At 36.4% G+C, this 18734-nt stretch overlaps 1 protein-coding gene across 2 annotated transcripts in view; it reads right to left on the bottom strand.

Annotated features, from left to right (window-relative positions):
* LOC145670215 (cytochrome c oxidase subunit 6C-like) overlaps positions 1-18437 on the bottom strand; it is a 62443-nt gene extending 44006 nt beyond the window's left edge. The window contains exon 1 of one of the 2 annotated variants that reach the window (XM_081738594.1): positions 18328-18437. The gene's annotated coding sequence lies outside the window, so the exon portion shown is untranslated. The remainder of the gene's footprint in view (positions 1-18327) is intronic. The other variant, XM_081738600.1, reaches the window with a different exon arrangement.
* Positions 18438-18734: the final 297 nt, after the last annotated feature.

Genomic DNA, 18734 nt, shown 5'->3' with positions numbered 1-18734 from the left:
GCTTGAGGAATCGTTATCTAAGAGTACGACTTAACCTAAACAGAAGCCGCCTGCAGCCGGTAAGAAAACTAGAAAAATGCCCAAAATTCCTCCTCCAATTAAAAAAAAAAACTGCAGTCTATCTTCCAGTTGGAGTAGAAGAGCCCACCGAAAAAGACGCCCTGTGCATGTTTTATGGGAATCTATTTTCGAAAGATATGCGTGGTGAACTATGGATTCAATGTCAATTATGTGAGAAATGGAATCACTTTGAGTGTGCCGGTGTGGAAACTGACATTTATATGTGTGAAATCTGCAAATAAGACTTACCTACATAACGTCTTTGTCTGTTGACAACAAAACCTTGTATCGAAATTTGTTTACTTCGTAACTATAAGCTTTTTAACTTTGTAATCATTTAAAATCTTTTGTTGTATTTGTTTCATCTACGGATTAAAACATACTATGATTAAAAACATACTATGATCAAACAACTTTATGTGTATACACATTGATTTATTGTAATTTTAGGGTGTTTCCACATTACCCTCAGTTTTTAAAAACCGAAATATGCTAGTACATGTGCCAATTTTTTTAAAATTTTTTACATACATAGTTTTTGGACTTGCAAATTATGGTCCCATTTTTCTAACATTCTAAGGTACTTTGAGACAATTTTCCAGGTTAAATTAACGATTCACTGCTTTTTTACAAATTAAATTCAAACTGGGTTTCCACATTTGCACCCCCTCCTGGTCTATATATATAGGCAGGCTATAACTTCGAAAAGAGCGTTTGTGCACCGAGGTTGGTCTAAACTTTTCGTCTTATCTTGGTGTCATGAATCACCTCCCAAACGTTGTCGGTGTTGTTTTGAAACACCCTGTATATATACCGGTATATAGCAAACATTTAATTACAGTAAACATTATACTTCTCCAATATTTACTAAAGGATTATTAATTTCATATTTTAAATCTTATTTCTGTGTTAACCAATTAATTCATTTATGTGAAGAAGAAAACAGCTCTTTCGCTGCCACCTTGATTGCAGTATCCCAACCCAATGTGCCACCTACACTTTTGGAACATTTAGCCTTTTGCAAAAGTCAAGCACACCACAGAAAATGACCAGGCCAACACTCTGTGCCACCAGAGTATAAAAGCTCTATACCTGCTAGAAGTGTGCATAGGTCGGAAACTTTTAACCTGGCCCCGGCCCGTTCTGCCCGTGAATTTATAATGTGAAGCCCAACCGGAGTCCGAAATATGTTTTAGAATTTAGGCCTGAGCTCGTGTGATAATCAAATGAGCCCGAAATAAGCCCGAATTACAGAAACGTAATCATTAACCCAAAATTGTATTTTTATTTACAGCAATTACAAGTTTAATTTTGCAGTTGTGCTTTAAAAGTTCTCCAGAAAGAACGGTCCAATAGATATTGTTGTGCAGAATATTTACAAAGTTAGGCCCAAGAAATATAGTTGTATATTTAAAAATTTACTGCCCGAGCCCTGCCCGGGCCAGAAGTGATATATGCTTTGTTAAGCCCGAGTCCGGCCTGCGGGCCGGGTCACGCTTAGGCCCGAGGGCTAGGACCAGCCCGTGTAGATCTCTAATACCTGTGTGTCATTTTACAGAGAATGTCTTGAATGAGAACTACCTCTTGACACCAAATGGCGTCAATGGCACTTAGCAATAGGCATGAATGACGCCATATGGCGTCAAGTAGCACACAGCAATAGGTATGAATAACGCCATATGGCGTCAAGTGGCATCGAACGAGTTAAGATTACCAATTCAAGATTGGTAATGGTGTGATTTTATGGTAGTACTAGCTATTGTAGTAATTAAGCTCTATCCTTCATCCTTCTAACAGGGGCGAATCCAGGACCGACTTCTGGGGGGGCGGTGTCTTATCATACTGCTATTTGTAAGGGCTCCAAATTCTGGGATGGGTTTTATTTATATATATAATAAGAAAGTTTCCTCTTCTGGCGAACCCCTGGATCCGCCCCTGCCTTATAACAGGCCCATTAAGGCATGTTGTCAATACAATCAATTTAAATTATTTACGCTTTCATTTTGAATAATTTTTACTGCTAAATATATCTATTCTGGTCAGTGCAGGTCAAAGTTGGGCATTGCACTTAAACTTCCGTACACATTCCTATATCTTTTTTATTTTCTATGCATAAAGCTGCAAACATACAATAACCAAAAATATTGTAGATACAACTGTTTATTTTACTGGTGGGGATTTCGTGACAAAGAACGCCTGCTGTTATCAGTTGTTCTGTAAGTTTAGAATTTATGATTGCACCGATTGAAAAAATCTCTGTTTTTCATCTAGCTTTAACGCATTCATGACACGAATTGAAATCAGGCAGCTTTTAAAAGACACCGTTTGATGACACTATCGCATTCAGGAAAAAGACCAGAAGTTCCGGAGGCTAAGATAGATTTATATCCTTAGCAAATGTGCCAAAGAAAACTGTAGACAGTAGATAAGTCATTTGCTCACGCCCGCCCACCAAGTGATAAACTCTATGGTTAGCATCACAGTATACGTATCAAGAAATCAACTAATAGCTGTGAGGGAACACCTGTTTCTATATCTTTCGTCGAAACGACAAACAGTAACAAAAAAAAAAAAAAAAAAAAAGCATAGAAAATTTAGTTTCAATGGTCTTATCGTTAACATATAAATAAAACTTCTGTCTTTAGGAGATGCTCCATTAACCTACATTTTTTGCTAATTCATAAGTGTCTAAATAAACTTTAAGAAATGGCTGTACAAAAATATAGTATTCATAAACACTGTGAGATTATTAATGGCTGAGGCAACTTAAAGTTTGAATTTTCTTTAAACAGATTCGCCCACTTCATTGTTCTATTGCTTGCTTGTTGAAGCTTAGCGCCCTTTTCAGCACCGAGGCTAAACGATTAGGATTAAGATTAAAAATTAAATTTCTGCGGTTTCGGCATCTATGACTATGCTAGCTCACCACGTATGAGGAATGATGTCCTTCGGCGAAGAAAGGAAAGCCTCATACTGAAGCTAAATGAGAAGTGGGCTTAGAATTTTAAAGTGGAATCCGAAGCACCGTAATGCATTCAATTCCCTCCAACCAGAAATCGAACCCAGGAAGTTGTGTAACAAAAGCAAAGAAAGCGAGGAGGACTCATTTACTTTTTATTTAAATCTTGAATGATCTAGTTGTACTGAATGATCTTGGATAGAAAACCGAAGCCAGTTTTTCATGAAAAGACGAACTGGTTTGTGAAAGTTTTCAAAAACAGGTTTCAGTTTCTCTAAAAAACGGAAAACTGGTTTTCGTGCTCACAACCAGTTTAAATCTGGAATCCCCTCTTTGCTTACGCCACTGATAAGGATATTAATAGACATCTATGCAGTGTCACTAAGCAGTGGAGCAGGCATCGGATAGATTCTTTCCTTTCAATTTCGAAACGAATATAGTATACTTACGAAAATAATTCAAAATTTCTATTCAGAACCAAATCAATGGCTTAGTTTTCGTTTGTTGAGTGTTTTGAAAAAAAAAATCGCAAAATACAGTATAAAGATACGTTTATTAAAATGAAGTTGGTGGCCAACTTTACGCTGGCTTCTCACTTTTAAGTTCTCAAAACCCAAGCTAATACCTAGGTACTTTCTTATTGATGTTTTAAAAAGAAAAATGTTTTATATATAAAACATATAGAAATATTTAGAAACTTATGTACAGGTGTGGCCACCTTCACAATGGTTCTTATATTCAAATATAACGTTTTATGAAAATAGCCTAATATTTTTCTTTAAAATAATTACAGTAATAAGAAATGAAAAAGAAACGATTAACTTCGGTTTTGAACCAAAATTTAAAGTGAGAGATCAGCGTAAAGTTGATTACACTCCAACTTAATTTTTTAAATATCTCCACATTTTTCAAAACAAACAAAAAAAATCTTTAAAATCATCAATAACAAATGAAAAGAAAATGCTTGGCTTGGACTTTGAATGGAAATTTGAGAGTGGAGGGGGTTGAGTGAAGCTGGCCACATTCCGACCTTGTTTATAGTCTCGCTGCTGAATGGGACGTTAAACTCAAAAAAATTAATCGATCTTCATGACTTTTGAAACTTTTTTTTTAAATTAATTAACCTTTTTAAAAATTTGTTCCAATTAATAAACCAAAAACAAACGATTGCCTTGGGTTTCGAATCGAAATTTGGAAGTGGAGGCTAATATGAAGTTATCTCTTTGTCGTTTAGCGAAACAGAGGATTTCTTTTTCTTTAAGAGTCTTCATCCCGGCGAAATTAAAATACCGCTAATTTTACAGTAATTATGAGATATCTTCAAAAAGATAAAAGATAATCGAAATGTGGAACAAGAGCGCCCTAGACAATATTATTTTAAATGAGAAACTGTTATCACGACTCACTTTTCTGCTTTCGATTTCAAGCCATTTTGGAAATCGGCGTTTATTTTCGCGTTTCTAAACAGCTGAAAACGGAAAGCCACTAGGTGACTTGTGATAACGGTACCTCACGCAAAATAATATTGTCTAGGGTGCTCTTGTTTCATATTTCAATTATCTTTTATCTATTTGAAGATATCACATAATTACTGTAAAATTAGCGGTATTTTAATTTCGCCGGGAAGAAGACTCTTAATGCATTCAATAACAAATGTAAATCTAATGATAGACTTGGGTTTAGAGTTGAAATTTGAAAGTGGTGCAATATGGAGTTGATTCCCCCAAACTTAGTTTGTAAATATCTTAACTAGATTTGCTTTTTGAGTTTAGGGTGCCTTTCAGCAGCTAGACCATATGAGGCGCGGACCTATATCTTAACATGGGATGCGAACCACATGAACTACCGCCGGGAATCTAACCCTGATCTCTCACGCCAAAGGCATGTCCAGCTCTTAGCCAGAGGCTCTTGTAAATTATTTCTTTACGCTTTTCGATAACAAACGATTGCTTTGGGTTTTGAACTGAAATTTGAAAATTCAGGGATCAGTGTGACATTGGCCATACCTCAAGTTTCTTAACATTTCTTCATTTTAAAGAAAAAATAAACGAGTTTTTCGTCGAAACAATCCATAAAAAAAAGTATTAATTTTGGTATCGAATCGAATTCGAAAGTGGAGTGTCAGTATGAAATTGTCCCCCAAACTTTATTTTGTAAATATTTCTTGAGTTTGTTTTTGAAACAAACTATATTATCTTCAAGATAATCAATAACTAACGAAAAACAAACAACTGGCGTGGGTTTTGAATCGAAATTTGAAATCGGAGAGACAATTAATTATAAATTTGCGCAATCCCGATTTTATTTTGTAAATAACTCTTTATAGTTTCCGAAACAAGTTACTTTTCCTTCAAAGCATTCAATTACATAGATAAAAAACAAATGATTGACTTCAGTTTTGAACTTAAATTTCAAAGTGGAGGAACCAGTGGAAATTTGGCCATATTTCAACTTCATTTTCGAAATATCTGTTTATGTTTTTTCGAAACATTTTTTTAAATACAATTGATAGCAAATGACTGGTTTGGGTTTTGAATCGAAATTTGAAAATGAGAGAATAATGTGAAGTTGGCTACATTTCAACTTTATTTATTTATTTATTTATTTTATTTTATTTATTTATTTATTTGTTTTTGTTACAAAACAATCTATATTTTTGTTCAAAATAATCAATGCCAAACGAAAAACAAACAATTGTTTTCAGCTTTAATCGAAATTTCAAAGTGGAGGGATCAGTGTAAGTTTAGCGACATTTAAACTTTATTTTGAAAAAATATATATTTTTACGTTTTTTTCCGAAATAAGCTATTTTTTCTTTAAAAAAATCAATAACAAACGAAAAATAAAGGATTGGCTTAGTTTTGATTCGCAATTAGAAAGTAGGGGTCCAGTGGGAAGGTGGCCACATCCCAACTTTACTTTGTAAGTATCTCTGTAAGTTTTTCGAAAGAAACTTTTTTTTTTCAAACCAGTCAATAACAAACGAAAAATTAACTATTAATTTCGCTTTTGAATAGAAATTGGAAAGTTGAGGGACCAGTATAAATTTGGCTGCATCCCAAATTTATTTTGTAAATGTCTATTTACGTTGTTCAAAACTCTATGCGAAAACTTATGCACACTTTTGTTGCAGTTTACAAGAATGGCTTGCCTGTATGCAACCCACATTACGTCACGATTGTGCAGGCTTACATAGCAATATAGGATAAATATCTGAGAATGGAAATAAGAACATGTCTGTCTTTTAAAATGAAATTTTTGAGTTTAACGTCCCACGATTATGTCTGTTAGGCTAAAGGAGACGATGATTAAAGCAAGCGAACGATGATGGAAGAATTGGTAGAATGAGCAAGTGGGAGGAAATGGTAGTAATCCGAGAAAATCCACAAGCACGAGATTGTCCCGCACAAACTTACTTAGCCGGGTGTCGAACCAGGGACCTCACGCACCAGAGGTAAGCTCTCTGCTACTGAGTCACCGTGCCTCTCATTTGTGTCTTTTAATCATGGTTCTGAATTACGACCCGGCAACGACATGCTCTTACAGCTAGTAAATAAATAAGAAAAAAAAACGCCGTTTTATCACTGAATGATAACCCTACCCATATAAATTCCTTATAGGGCCTATACACGGTCCACGGTTTGTGCAAACAATGCTGTTTGTGCAAATAGTTTGTCCGTGTATGTTGCTGTATGAACTGTTTGCGCAAACGTTTGTGCAAACATTTTCCACATCGAACTCGTTCGAAAACTGTTTACACGAACATGATGTTTGCGCAATCACATGGACCGTGTATGGGCATGTTCGTGCAAACACGAGATTTATTTCCGAGTAGGAGGCCTAGTATACAAACGCTTATTTCTTGCGTTGTGGCGTCAATGAATGGGATTCAAGAATTCTGGAAAGAATTTATTGAACTTTATCGAAATTTACCTGAACTGTGGAAAGTAAAGAGTGAAGATTATAAAAACAGGAATCTGCAAATTGCGGCCTCACATGTTTCTATAATAATTTGTCCAAGCGTCTGGGGTGCAATGGCTGTTTCAAATTTAAGTCCTCTTTCGTGTTTACGCACACAAGATAACGGAAAGTGGCAAACAACCTCTGATCGGGAGATATCGCATCTCTCATATTTGTATCCTGTTTCTGAATAAGAGGCGTAACCATTTCAATATTTCACCAAATATAGTTGAATCCATTCGTAAATAAGTCTATAGTCGAACTTATCTCAAGCTCGGCTATTAAATTTTGATGACTAAATTAGGCCGTTTCTTGAACCACCCTTTCATCCACACCCTCTTCTTCCTTTTTGGTTTCGCGGGTGTTTCCCCTTCCAAAGCACAAGCAATTACTATCGCTAAACAAGCTGCTTCAGTGGATATGTTTATGCGATCAAACTCAAAATTGAACTGAAGTTTGTGCAAATAGTTGAATCGTGTATGGTCGAGTGTTTGCGCAAACACAGTGTTTGCACAAACATGATATTTGCACAAACCGTGGATTGTCTATGGGCCCCTTTATGCAGTCACAGTGATAACCATATTAAAACAATGACTGACGTTGCTTTAACAAATACCGAATCATAGGACCTATATAAACAAGATAGACACAAGCTCTATTGTTTAATGCAGTTTTGTGATTAATTATCTCAAAAACAGAACTGAATATATGCACTACTCAGAAATCAGTGAGCGCCAATTTTACGATTCTAAACAATACAAGATGACCTTGGTACGTACTTCTGCATAAAATAACTGAAGGAGGTATTTTATTGAAAATGTCAACTGTACACATTAGAACATTGTTCGTGACATGTGCATTGCGAAGAGACTTATCCTCGCTTGTCATCAGTGACCCATGCCATGCAGTAACATGTGTATAAATTCAGTTCTATGTTGTTAATCATGGAATGCAACAATGATGTCATTTTCCTTTCTTGTAACAACATTGATCATTCCACAAAAGTACAAGTACTGTTGCATTCCATGATTAACAACATAGAACTTAGTACTACCAAACAAAAAGAAAAAGCATAATTCTTTTGCAACTGACTACTGCAACGCAAGAAAAAATATTCTTCATTTCTTGAGGACATTCTTTACTTATCTTACAGCCACTGGCGCAAATCCCGGGGGGGATGAGGAAGACATGTGCTCCCCAATCTTGGAACTGGGAGGACTGTCCCCCCAATAATCCGATTTGAAATGTGTTGATTTGTGTCCGACTGTCACTTCATCTACATCGCCTGATATGTAATATACAACAGGTTCACCTCCTAAATCAGATTTATCTACCGTAATATGAGTCTCATCTCCCTCCCCCAGAATAAGCCTCAAACCTGTCCACCTCCCAATGTTGAAGACAACTCTGCTCCCCTGAGCCTCCACAGCACTGGTTTTCAACTGTATAAATATTTTGAACATCGCTTTAATATATATATATATATATATATATATATATATATATATATATATATATATATATATATATATATATATATATATATATATGGGACCTGTCCTTCCCAATATTGAGGACAGATTTATGCCACTGCTTACAGTTGACAGAGGAATAACTTCAGAGTTGCTAGACTGACAATTGTCCCACCCACTACAGGTTCACCCATGACTCTATACAACTTCTATTTATTAATTAATTTATTAATTCATTCAAGAAAGTATTCCTAATATTAAAGAAATTAAGCAGATGATATTCAACTTTACAGGGCAAGAATACCCAATTTGGCATCATTCCTAATTTAGGGTAACCTTTTACAGAAAGTCTTTGTCCGGTGTCCCGAGAGAAACAACCGGGAAGCAAAATGTTCCTCAAAGCATCACGTTTGCGGCTCCTAGTTACGTAATATGCGGTACTATAGTGATCACAAGAACTTGTGAATCCTGGACTCTACACCAATCATAAAACTTCTTTGCGTTACGCGTGATCTATCGGAAGAATTCGGCACGATTCGTGGATTGGCCTTCCAAACACACAGTTGAGAAAGCGGTGAAATAACAGAAGTACACCAACAATGTTGCGAAACTTATAAAACATGGCGATCGAGCGACGAAAAAAGCACTTATAGAACTATAAGACGAGACTAACAATTTTATTCGAATTAAACGGTAACAATAGTGATAGCAAAGATATATATATTAAAAAAAACAGCAGCAGCAACAAACATAAACAAAACGAAACTTGGCAGCAACCTGGCCACACTGCACATTCAGGAGATAGGGACGACACTGGCAAAGTGCTATGGATGGGGGCTGACGACCGCGACACACCCTCGCGTTCTATTGGATGTTCAAATTGGTCGATCTAGGTCAAGCTTCACAACTCCTCGCGATTGTTATAGTAATTTCTTGTATGGATTTCTATAGTTTTTGTTTTAAAGGAAAGACAATGATATACAAGAAGTTCAGTTATCAAAAAGTTACAGCATTTAAAACACAATCAATATCCCTACTTCTGGTTCCTGTTAATTGTTGAAATGTAACTAAAATAAAAATTAGAATAGGGAAAAATAAATAAAAATATGATTATTTTGAAAAAGCTGAGACTTTTTCCACACTGGTATGACTATAACATAACAATATCTATACCTAAGTGATATATCAACCAGCTTGCTAAGGCTCCCATATATCATCAGATTACCCAATTTCAATTTCTTCTTTGTCACAGTCTTTGAGTCAATAGTTTCCATGAATTCACATTTTCAACCCATAGTGTCCCTTTCCTTCTTTCTAAAATCTTTGGGTCATATGCTGTCCTATTTTGTTTATTCGTCTTCTCAACTTGTAGTTTTTCTTCTTCTTCTTCTTTTGACTTTTAATTTTTTTTCCTCTTTTTGTTTTGGTGAACTCCAAGCTCTCTGTATCATAGTGTTTGATACGTTTAGTTTTGGGAAATTACAAACTGGTCCAACATCCGCATACACTGACCTCTGAGTAAATTGTCTTCTGACATATTCTACTAAACATTCTCTATTTGCTGAAAATCTTCATTCTCAACAGCAGCGCTTCTATGGAATATTGTAAGGATAGGACTATTTTTTTAAAAAAAATCTTTATTCGATAATTCTGAACTTTTTCTTGACCGATAGACACCCCAGAATATTTTATCGAAATTTCATATTTCTAATAGCAGGGATGTAAGTAGAGGATCAGTCCTGGGTCCGGACGCTCCCAAATTCACGTTTTTTTTGTTTTTTTTTACACGTTTAGTCCAATTTTATTGGTAATTTTACAAATTTTAATATAGTTTTCCCTTATATTCAATTTCAATTCCTCTCCAAAAGCTTTGGACTCCTCCCGAAATAAATTTCTGCGTACGTGACTGTATAGTATGAAGGTATTAGTGGAATAAGAATGTTGGAGGAAACAAAAAAGTTCAGCCCACAAACATCATGTTGTCCATTGAAAGTTTACTAGTCATGCAATTGAACCAAAACCCTCACACTAGAGGTGAGCCACCACACTTTATTATTATTATTATTATTATTATTATTATTATTATTATTATTATTATTATTATTATTATTATTATTATTATTATTATTAGTATTAGTATTATTATTATTATTATTTCAAAATAGCAATAGTGATGAGATGACAGAAAGTCTACGCAAGTATTCATTGATTTTACATGTTTTAATATACGAAAACTTTATTTTTATCCCATAACTATTAGAAAAACAAGGTAAAAAATACTATTACTGCAACTTCCTTCTCATTCCAAATGGTACTTGCTGATTATGCACATTATTTAATCACAAGAAGTGGTACAATTTATTTCCTTATCTTCCCATAAATATGGGACATCTTTGCGATAAATGTCATTCATTTTTAGCTTAAGAACTTGGATTCCATCATCATTAAAATCTTCCGTTAATACTTTTTTTTAGCCTCCTGCGGTGCTTCTACAATAGCTTTACAAGACCATAAAAATGCTTTTAGGACATTTCATAATGTTACGAAAGTTTCTTACATAGTATTTGCCAATGATGAGCAGTTTTAAACACAATATAAGCTTGTCAGAAACAAGTGTATGGTTTATCCATTTAAAATTTTAACTATTAAGACACATTAATCTTCTGTTGTAATAGGCGAGGAAAGAACCTTTTTAAGATGGCGAATAAATCCATTAATTTTAATTTTAATAATAGCCCAACACTTGCGAGAAAAGTTTTAAATCTTTCAACTAAAAAAAAATATATATATATTCATAACAAAAGAGTTTTTCTGGCATGTCGTTTTGAATGTCTTAAAAATAGGTTTGTTTCTTTGTAGTTTGTTTATTCTGAGTTGAGTTTGTTTTCAACATTAACTATTTTTTTAAACACTCTAACGCTGAAGAGAAGTACAGGGTGTTTGAAAAAGAACTTTATAGTTTTAAGTATAAATTTAATTGGGAAATGAATGGAAACTTACATCAATGAGTACATATCATGAAAGAGAATTCCTTCAAGTTTTGTTTAATGTTGGTAGACTTCAACGTGGGATCTATTTGTGCCAATGCACACGTCAAGACGATATTCCACTTCTCGCCACGTATTTACCAACATTTCAGGTGTAACTGTACCAATCGCCGCGATGATTCTTTCCCGTAAATAATTGATGTCTTTAATCTTTTCACTGTACACAACATTTTTTATGTGGCCCCAAAAGAAAAAGTCCAGTGGGGTTAAGTCTGGGCTTCGTGGTGGCCAAGTTATTGGGCCAGCCCTGCCTATCCACCTTCCTGGAAAGCGAGTGTCAAGAGCCACACGTACATGGTTAATGAAATAAGGTGGAGCGCCATCTTGTTGGAAAAATACAAGCCCCTTTTCCACCTCAATATCGTCCATTTGGGAAAAGACGTACTCTGTCAGCATCTCATAGTAAACGTCCCCGTTTATTGTTTTTTCTACAAAAATGAAAGGACCAATCACACGCTCTTCCATCAAACCGCTTCAGACATTAAGTTTGGGAGAGTCACGATGATGCTGAATAACTTCATGTGGATGCTCTGCACTCCAAATTCTGCAGTTATGACGATTAACTGTTCCACTGACATAAAATGTAGCCTTACCAGAAAAGAGAATCTTTTTTTTAAAAAAAAATTGACATCATCATCAATTATGTGTAGAAAGTCAGCACCAAACTCATAGCTTTCGATTTTATCAGTAGGTTTAATTTCATGTAACAGTTGCAATTTGTAGGCGCACAACTTAAGTCTTTTACGCACAACATCATACACAGTACCTATAGGCACTCCTAATTGTAGATTACGCTTGGCCAATGACTTCTTCGGGCTCTGAGCACAAGAAATACGGATCTGTTCAACAATACCTTCAGAAGTTCTCGGTCTACCTGGTGATTTTGCTTTTAAAACACTACCGGTTTCCTTGAAAGATTTTAGCCATGACTGATAGTTTTTGCTGTAGGTGGTTCACCATCATACTGACGTCTAAAATTACGTTGTACTGTTAAAACTGACTGAGTTTTCAAAAGCCAAATAACACACTGCGATTTCTGTTGCGGAGTACACATTGTTGCTGAGTTGCTCTGCACTGCACGCTCTGGCTGGACTGAACTGAGGAAACAGAGGAAAAAAAAAAACAACACTGGTGCCGTCTCAAGGTCAAGCAGACCTACCAACTGTGGGGGAGCCAAACTTGGAGAGTTGATGAATCAAACACCACAAACTAGAATAGTGTATGTCACTTTGTACAGATTCTAGGACACATTAAAACTAGGGAGTTCTTTTACAAACACACTGTATTAATCCTTTGAATCTCAACCTGTAGAGTGCAGAATCCCGCGACCATGCTAAGCGGAGAGGATTAGGCAACAAATAGTGCAAACAAATCATCAGCCACATTAGTTGCTAATTGCATAATTGTTTTAAAATTATTGCAACTAACAATTGGGTCTCCTGAAGTCTAGTCGCTAGAGCGTTGGACTCATATCCGCGTGGTTCTCGGTTCGAATCTCCCACAAGAACAAAAACACACATCTCATAAATAGCAAGGGTTCATACTGTCAGCAACAGATGGCATAACGATTTTGCTTTGCACATTGCTTGTAAAGATCGCGCACTCAAATGTCACAGCAACAAGTAGACTTCGGTCCTCCTCTACCAGAATAATTTGTACGTTTTCGTGGCCATTATCATGCAAGAATATTTCCTCTTCCGCCGTTGGAACCAGCTACGTACGAGCCATACCTAGTGGTAGGAAAAAGAATGCAGTCTCGGCTACGTAGGTAGTGGTAGTCAAGCGGTTAAGCCTACTTATATTTCCTGTTTACGAGACGGGGGTAATAATTTTCTTCATCAAATGCCCTATCACGATTTGAAACAAACTGGTCTGGCGTGTCTAAGAATTTTATAAGGCGAGCGGATAACTTTAATATCATAAACTGAAGACAAAGGTCTTGGTAATAATTGGCAGTCTAACGTGTACACCACGTGAAGTAGTTTGGTTTGTGTCCGTGATATTTTCTCAAAATATTGAAATCAAAAGTGGTAGTGGATTTCTAGGTTTTAGTAGAGAGATTACAGTGGAGCTAGAGTATATTTTTGGGACGTTTAATTGATTGTAGAAAACCGCTTCTCGCTATCTATTACCGTTTTAACTTTATAGTGATCAAGGAGGATACGGTTGTTCAGTGGTAGAATGCTTAACTCTGGTGCGTGGGGGCTATGGTTTGAGCCTCGTTCAAGTAAGTTTGTGGTAGACAACAACGTGTCAGTGGATTTTCTCGGGTACTCCCATTTCCTCCTGCATTCTCATTTCATCAAATATTCCATCATTCATTTGCCTTAATAATCTGTCTCTCTCAGCCTAAAGGACATGATTCTGGGACGTTGAACCGAAAGATTTCTATAGCGATCAATGTTAAAACCGGAAATCGTTAATGACTTCCACTTCCGGTTTGAATAGAGGGTTAAGAGAGAAAATTTAACTATTTTTAGAACGCTAAATTGATTTTAAAAAATCCGTTTCTTGCTATCGCTTATCGTTTTGCTGTATATAGATCATTGTTGAAACCGGAAGTTGTAGTGGATCTGTATCACTTCCGGTTTTAGTAGAGAGTTAAGGATGGAGATGAAACGTATTCTTGGGGAGCAGGAAAAAGTTTCTCGCCTTCTATTACCGTTTTTCTTCTATAGTGATCAACGGTAAAACCGGAAATGGATTATCACTTCCGGTTTTAATATCACCTTCATCAACAAATTCGATCCCTAACCTTTAACACTTTACATCCTGGCTATAATTGATGTTGATAGATCATTAGTAGTTCTAGAGATTTTGTGTCTCCTGGACGGACAGACTGACGCACGGAGAGAGAGGGTTAATATATTGTAATGTCCCACGTGGTATCGTGTACCAGCAACTCTTCACGCCTATGTTTATAAACATCACCACATGGTTTTACGAGAAGATACTACACACCATGTGGATCCACTACGACCTGCAGACGACGGACTTCTGGCTCCTCCCAAGAAGCAGACGACTAAACGGAACAGCAGCGCCACCGCTGTCTGAGGACCTCTATAAATTTGATAGCCGACAGCGGACCTGTACCAGTTCTCTGGTGTCACTCCTACTGTTTGCAACGGAACATTAGGAGTAACCTAACCCCAAGCCTCTAGTCCGCTACAGGACTCTTGGTTTTTCCTTTCTCCTGGCTTAGCCTGCTACGGGGCTCTGTCGGGAATCCTAACCTCAGCTGCTTAGCCTCCTACGGGGCTCTGTGGTCACCTAACCAACCCACTGCTTGCCACGGAGCATTGGGAACCCTAATGCCACTCTTCCTAGCCTGCTACGGGGCTTTGTGGAGATCCTGTCTGCGACCTCACGGTCAAAGGCTACCTTTATCTAACCTTACAAGCTTAGAAGAAATTATCTTTGTAGTATTTTGTAAAATACTGTTTATAGTGGAATTTTATAATAAAAGCCAGTAGTGGGAGTCGATTCCGGACGCGTGAGCTCCTTCGTGGCTAAGTGGTTAGCGTACGCGCCTTTGGCGTGGGAGACCCGGGTTCGATTCCCGGCGGGAGCTCATGTGGTTCGGATTTCACATTAATCAGTAGGTCCACGTCTCGTATAGCCTCGCTGCTGAAAGGGATCCTAAACTAAAATCAACAATCGATTCCGGACGCTCTTTTTGTTAACAAGCTCTACCTACAACCTACATGGGACAGAGTTTTACAATATAGAGGAGTTTTCGTAAACCAAACTCTTTAATACAACTTCGAAACACTAAACAAATCTTTTTAGTCTAGTGTAAAAATTTCGAAAAGTTGACGGTTTTTCGTCTTGATCCTTTCCGTTTTCTATGCCGAAAGCAATTACGATGAAGGAAACTACAATTTTAAACTTAACAACTGCTTGCGAATGTTTTATCAACCTTGTTCTATTTTAATATGAAAAATGGTTCACTCCCCCGCCCCGCCCCCTCATCTCGTTTCGGTCTAATAGGTGTTTAGCTGGAATGCTATTCGTAGTCAATAAAAATAAAAATAATAGCTATAGTACTCGCGCAGAGTCGTGAAGCTTGAGCTCTAAACCAATCATAGAAATATTTTGCTTGAGCTCCGATACATCGGAAAACTTCGGTACAATTCGTGGAGCCGCTTCCCGAGCGCACACTTGGGGAAATGTCGAACAGCTAAAATTCACCAACAATGTTGCCAAACTTTGAAGACATAGTAACGGAATATGTGAAAAAGCATTTAAAAATTACCAATAATAACACCCCACAACACTAACCAGTGCAACAACTATTCTAAAATGGTAACAGTAGCACAAATAGTAACAACGAAAATATAACGCAATAATAATAATAAAAAATTAGCAAAACGGAGCTTGGCGCCAATCCGACAACACTGTACTCTCGGGGGGTTTTCCGTGTAGCTCGAGAGAAGACACTGACAAAATCTGATGGGTGGGGGTTGACGAATGGAACACACCCTCGTGTTCTATTGGGTGGTGAAATCGGTAGATCTAAGTCAAGCTTCACGAGTCGGCGCGACCCCTGTGGTGCTTAATGTATGATTTTTTAAAACTTTAGTCGCGCTGTTACTGGTTATAATATGCCATGTTGATATTTGTGGTCAATCTATTGGGTGCTCCTCACGCAAGAATGCTCATCTCCCAAGATCCATGATGTAGCCCAGGGTGGATCCAAGGGGGCAATCGACCCCTCAGAAGAGGATTTTTTTAAAAATTATATATAAATAAAATCCATCCCAGAGTTTGGAACTCTTAAAAGTAGCTCTAAGTAGCAGTATTACAACCCACCGCCCCCCAGAAGTTCATCCTGGATCCGCCCCTAAATTCTCCTGACAGTTTTTCATCAAATCAATTTCTACTTTTATTAAATGTTCACAACGGTTCTGATGTTAATATCCCTTCTCTTTTAACCCTAGAAGGACCAAGGGGGTTGTCAATTTTGGTCGCGACATCTTTTTTATTTAGTTCATGTGGATTAATACGTATTCCGGATTCTGTAGGTTTTTTTTTTTTTTTTTTTTTTTTTTGTTCCTTTCGATGAAAGGTTCATTCTTGCTTTTTTCAACTGCAATATAATGAATTGTCTTTTGTAAAAAAAAAAAAAAAAAAAAAAATCGTGCGGTGTGATTAGATCCCCTCCCCCTTGGTCATGGATGCTACCCATCTTTGTTTTCCCCAAATTCCTTTCATTTGTTTTTTTAAATACTTAAAACATGTATTAGTTTTTTTTTAATGATACTTTTCTCCTTTATAAAACGACTTAAGCCTTTATAAAACTACAGAACTTGTCAAATGTTAGTTATAATACTGGTTTTCTGCATAGTATTTGGTATAATATATAAGCAGTTTTACGCACCGTATTGAGCCGGTTGTTTACAAATAAAAGGCACAATTCCTTGAAAAGTTTCTTTTTTTGAAATTTAGTTCAACATGTTAACTCAAATTGAACAACTATACTCTGTAAGCTATTTAAAACTGGCGCGGGCAAATTTGACCCTCCCTCCTTGGTCTTCACGTAGCAGATGCGAGCATGGATTTCTAGGGTTAAACGTGTTCTTCAAATTACGAGCTTTTTAAATACATTTTGTTATTGTTGTTTTAATCATTTTTCGCCACTGCCCTACAGACGCTGATCCTGGGACGCCCAAGCCTCTCTGAAGATTTAGCTCGCATATTCGTATTAAAATCCTCATTGATGTCTTTGTCAGATGATATATGACAACGGTGTAATGCCTGAATACTCTCCTCCACGTTATACAGAAATTGGCGCCGCTGCTCCCCCTCTAAATAATTCAATCAGGAATTTTATATTATTAACCATGCTACAATCGTAACTTTTTAGGTAGACCGCGGGTTCACCCGACCAGGTGGTTGTACCAAATAGAAAATTTATAGGTAAAACACGATGTGAAACATTTTTCATGAAGGAACACGAATGTGAATATAAATAATTTCTGTCAGTGTCGAGTATATTGAAATGAATTTTCAATGGTAGTCAAAGTATTGTATACGTAACTATGTACTGAAGTGGAAGGCAGCAGAACACAAGAATGCAAGTTGGGTAGACGTAGATGGTAGGAATTTTCGGATTGTACGTTATCAATGGAAGTTTGCGATGGATGTCATACTAGTAGAACCAATCTGAAGACTCTAACCTAATTTGAAAATGTAAGCAATATTTCGAAATTTGGTAGACCAAACCTCTATCCTAACCTAAGATATAGGAAATCTGTCAAAAGTTGGTAGAACCGTCTGCTCGAGTAATGCCACCTATTTTTAAAAGTTTTCCGTTCCATATGCAAATTAGATTTTTTTTTTTAAAAATTATGGGATTAGCGTCAATTTCGTTACTTTTGCTGGGCTGACTATAATTTGCTGGGCAGTGTCGGTAATGCAGTAACACAATACACAATCTTAATGTATATACGTAGAAAAAGATGTAACATCAACACAGAAACAGTTTTCGAGCACTATAAGCAGTAAGTCGGCTGGAAACCATTGGAATCGGTTTCTTACATAAGATATTCTCTCTATATTTAAATGCACTATTTGGTTAAACAACTTACAAATTACTCACATTTTTTTCTTACAATTATTAATTTATTAATTTATTGAAATTATTTATTTATCCGTTCCGTTCTGGTAGTCTATACACACTTACTTTAGATTCTTAAATACGAGCGTCTAGCCTAATCAAATAAATAGAAACAACTGCTTCTTTAGAATTCAGAGATTAAATTAAAATTCACAACTAAGCAGTAACAAATTATAAAATATTATGACAAAAATCTGTTTTTGTACTCACACTAATAGAGAATCAATGTCCTTTACTTGCTTCTCGTAATAGCACAGGATTTCAGAGATAAGTGAAGCTTACTGACATAACCAAGGTTCGTATATACTGTCATAACAAATATGTCGATTCACTGATGTTTATATAAGAAATTGCTAAAAACAAATTCAGTACAGACCGTGTGTATGAGAAATTACTAAACCATCGCGCTTTTAGTGGACACCTAGCACCAGGTTAGTTTGTGGTTTTTCTACTATAGTTTTGTTGCACAGGTCTGGAAACTGTATTTATATGCAAATCGTGAAAGATAAAGTTTTTCAACAATTATTTCCAGTGGCACTTTTAAACTTTATCTATCCTAAATCGAGTATTGTCGTGTCCCCCAGTGCAAATTATTTGGAGAACAATGAAAAGAAAAT

This window comes from Thermobia domestica, chromosome 2, assembly GCF_964235325.1.
Source record: "Thermobia domestica chromosome 2, izTheDome1.hap1.1, whole genome shotgun sequence".
NCBI classification, from domain to species: domain Eukaryota; kingdom Metazoa; phylum Arthropoda; class Insecta; order Zygentoma; family Lepismatidae; genus Thermobia; species Thermobia domestica.
This window is presented reverse-complemented; position numbering and strand designations above follow the sequence as displayed.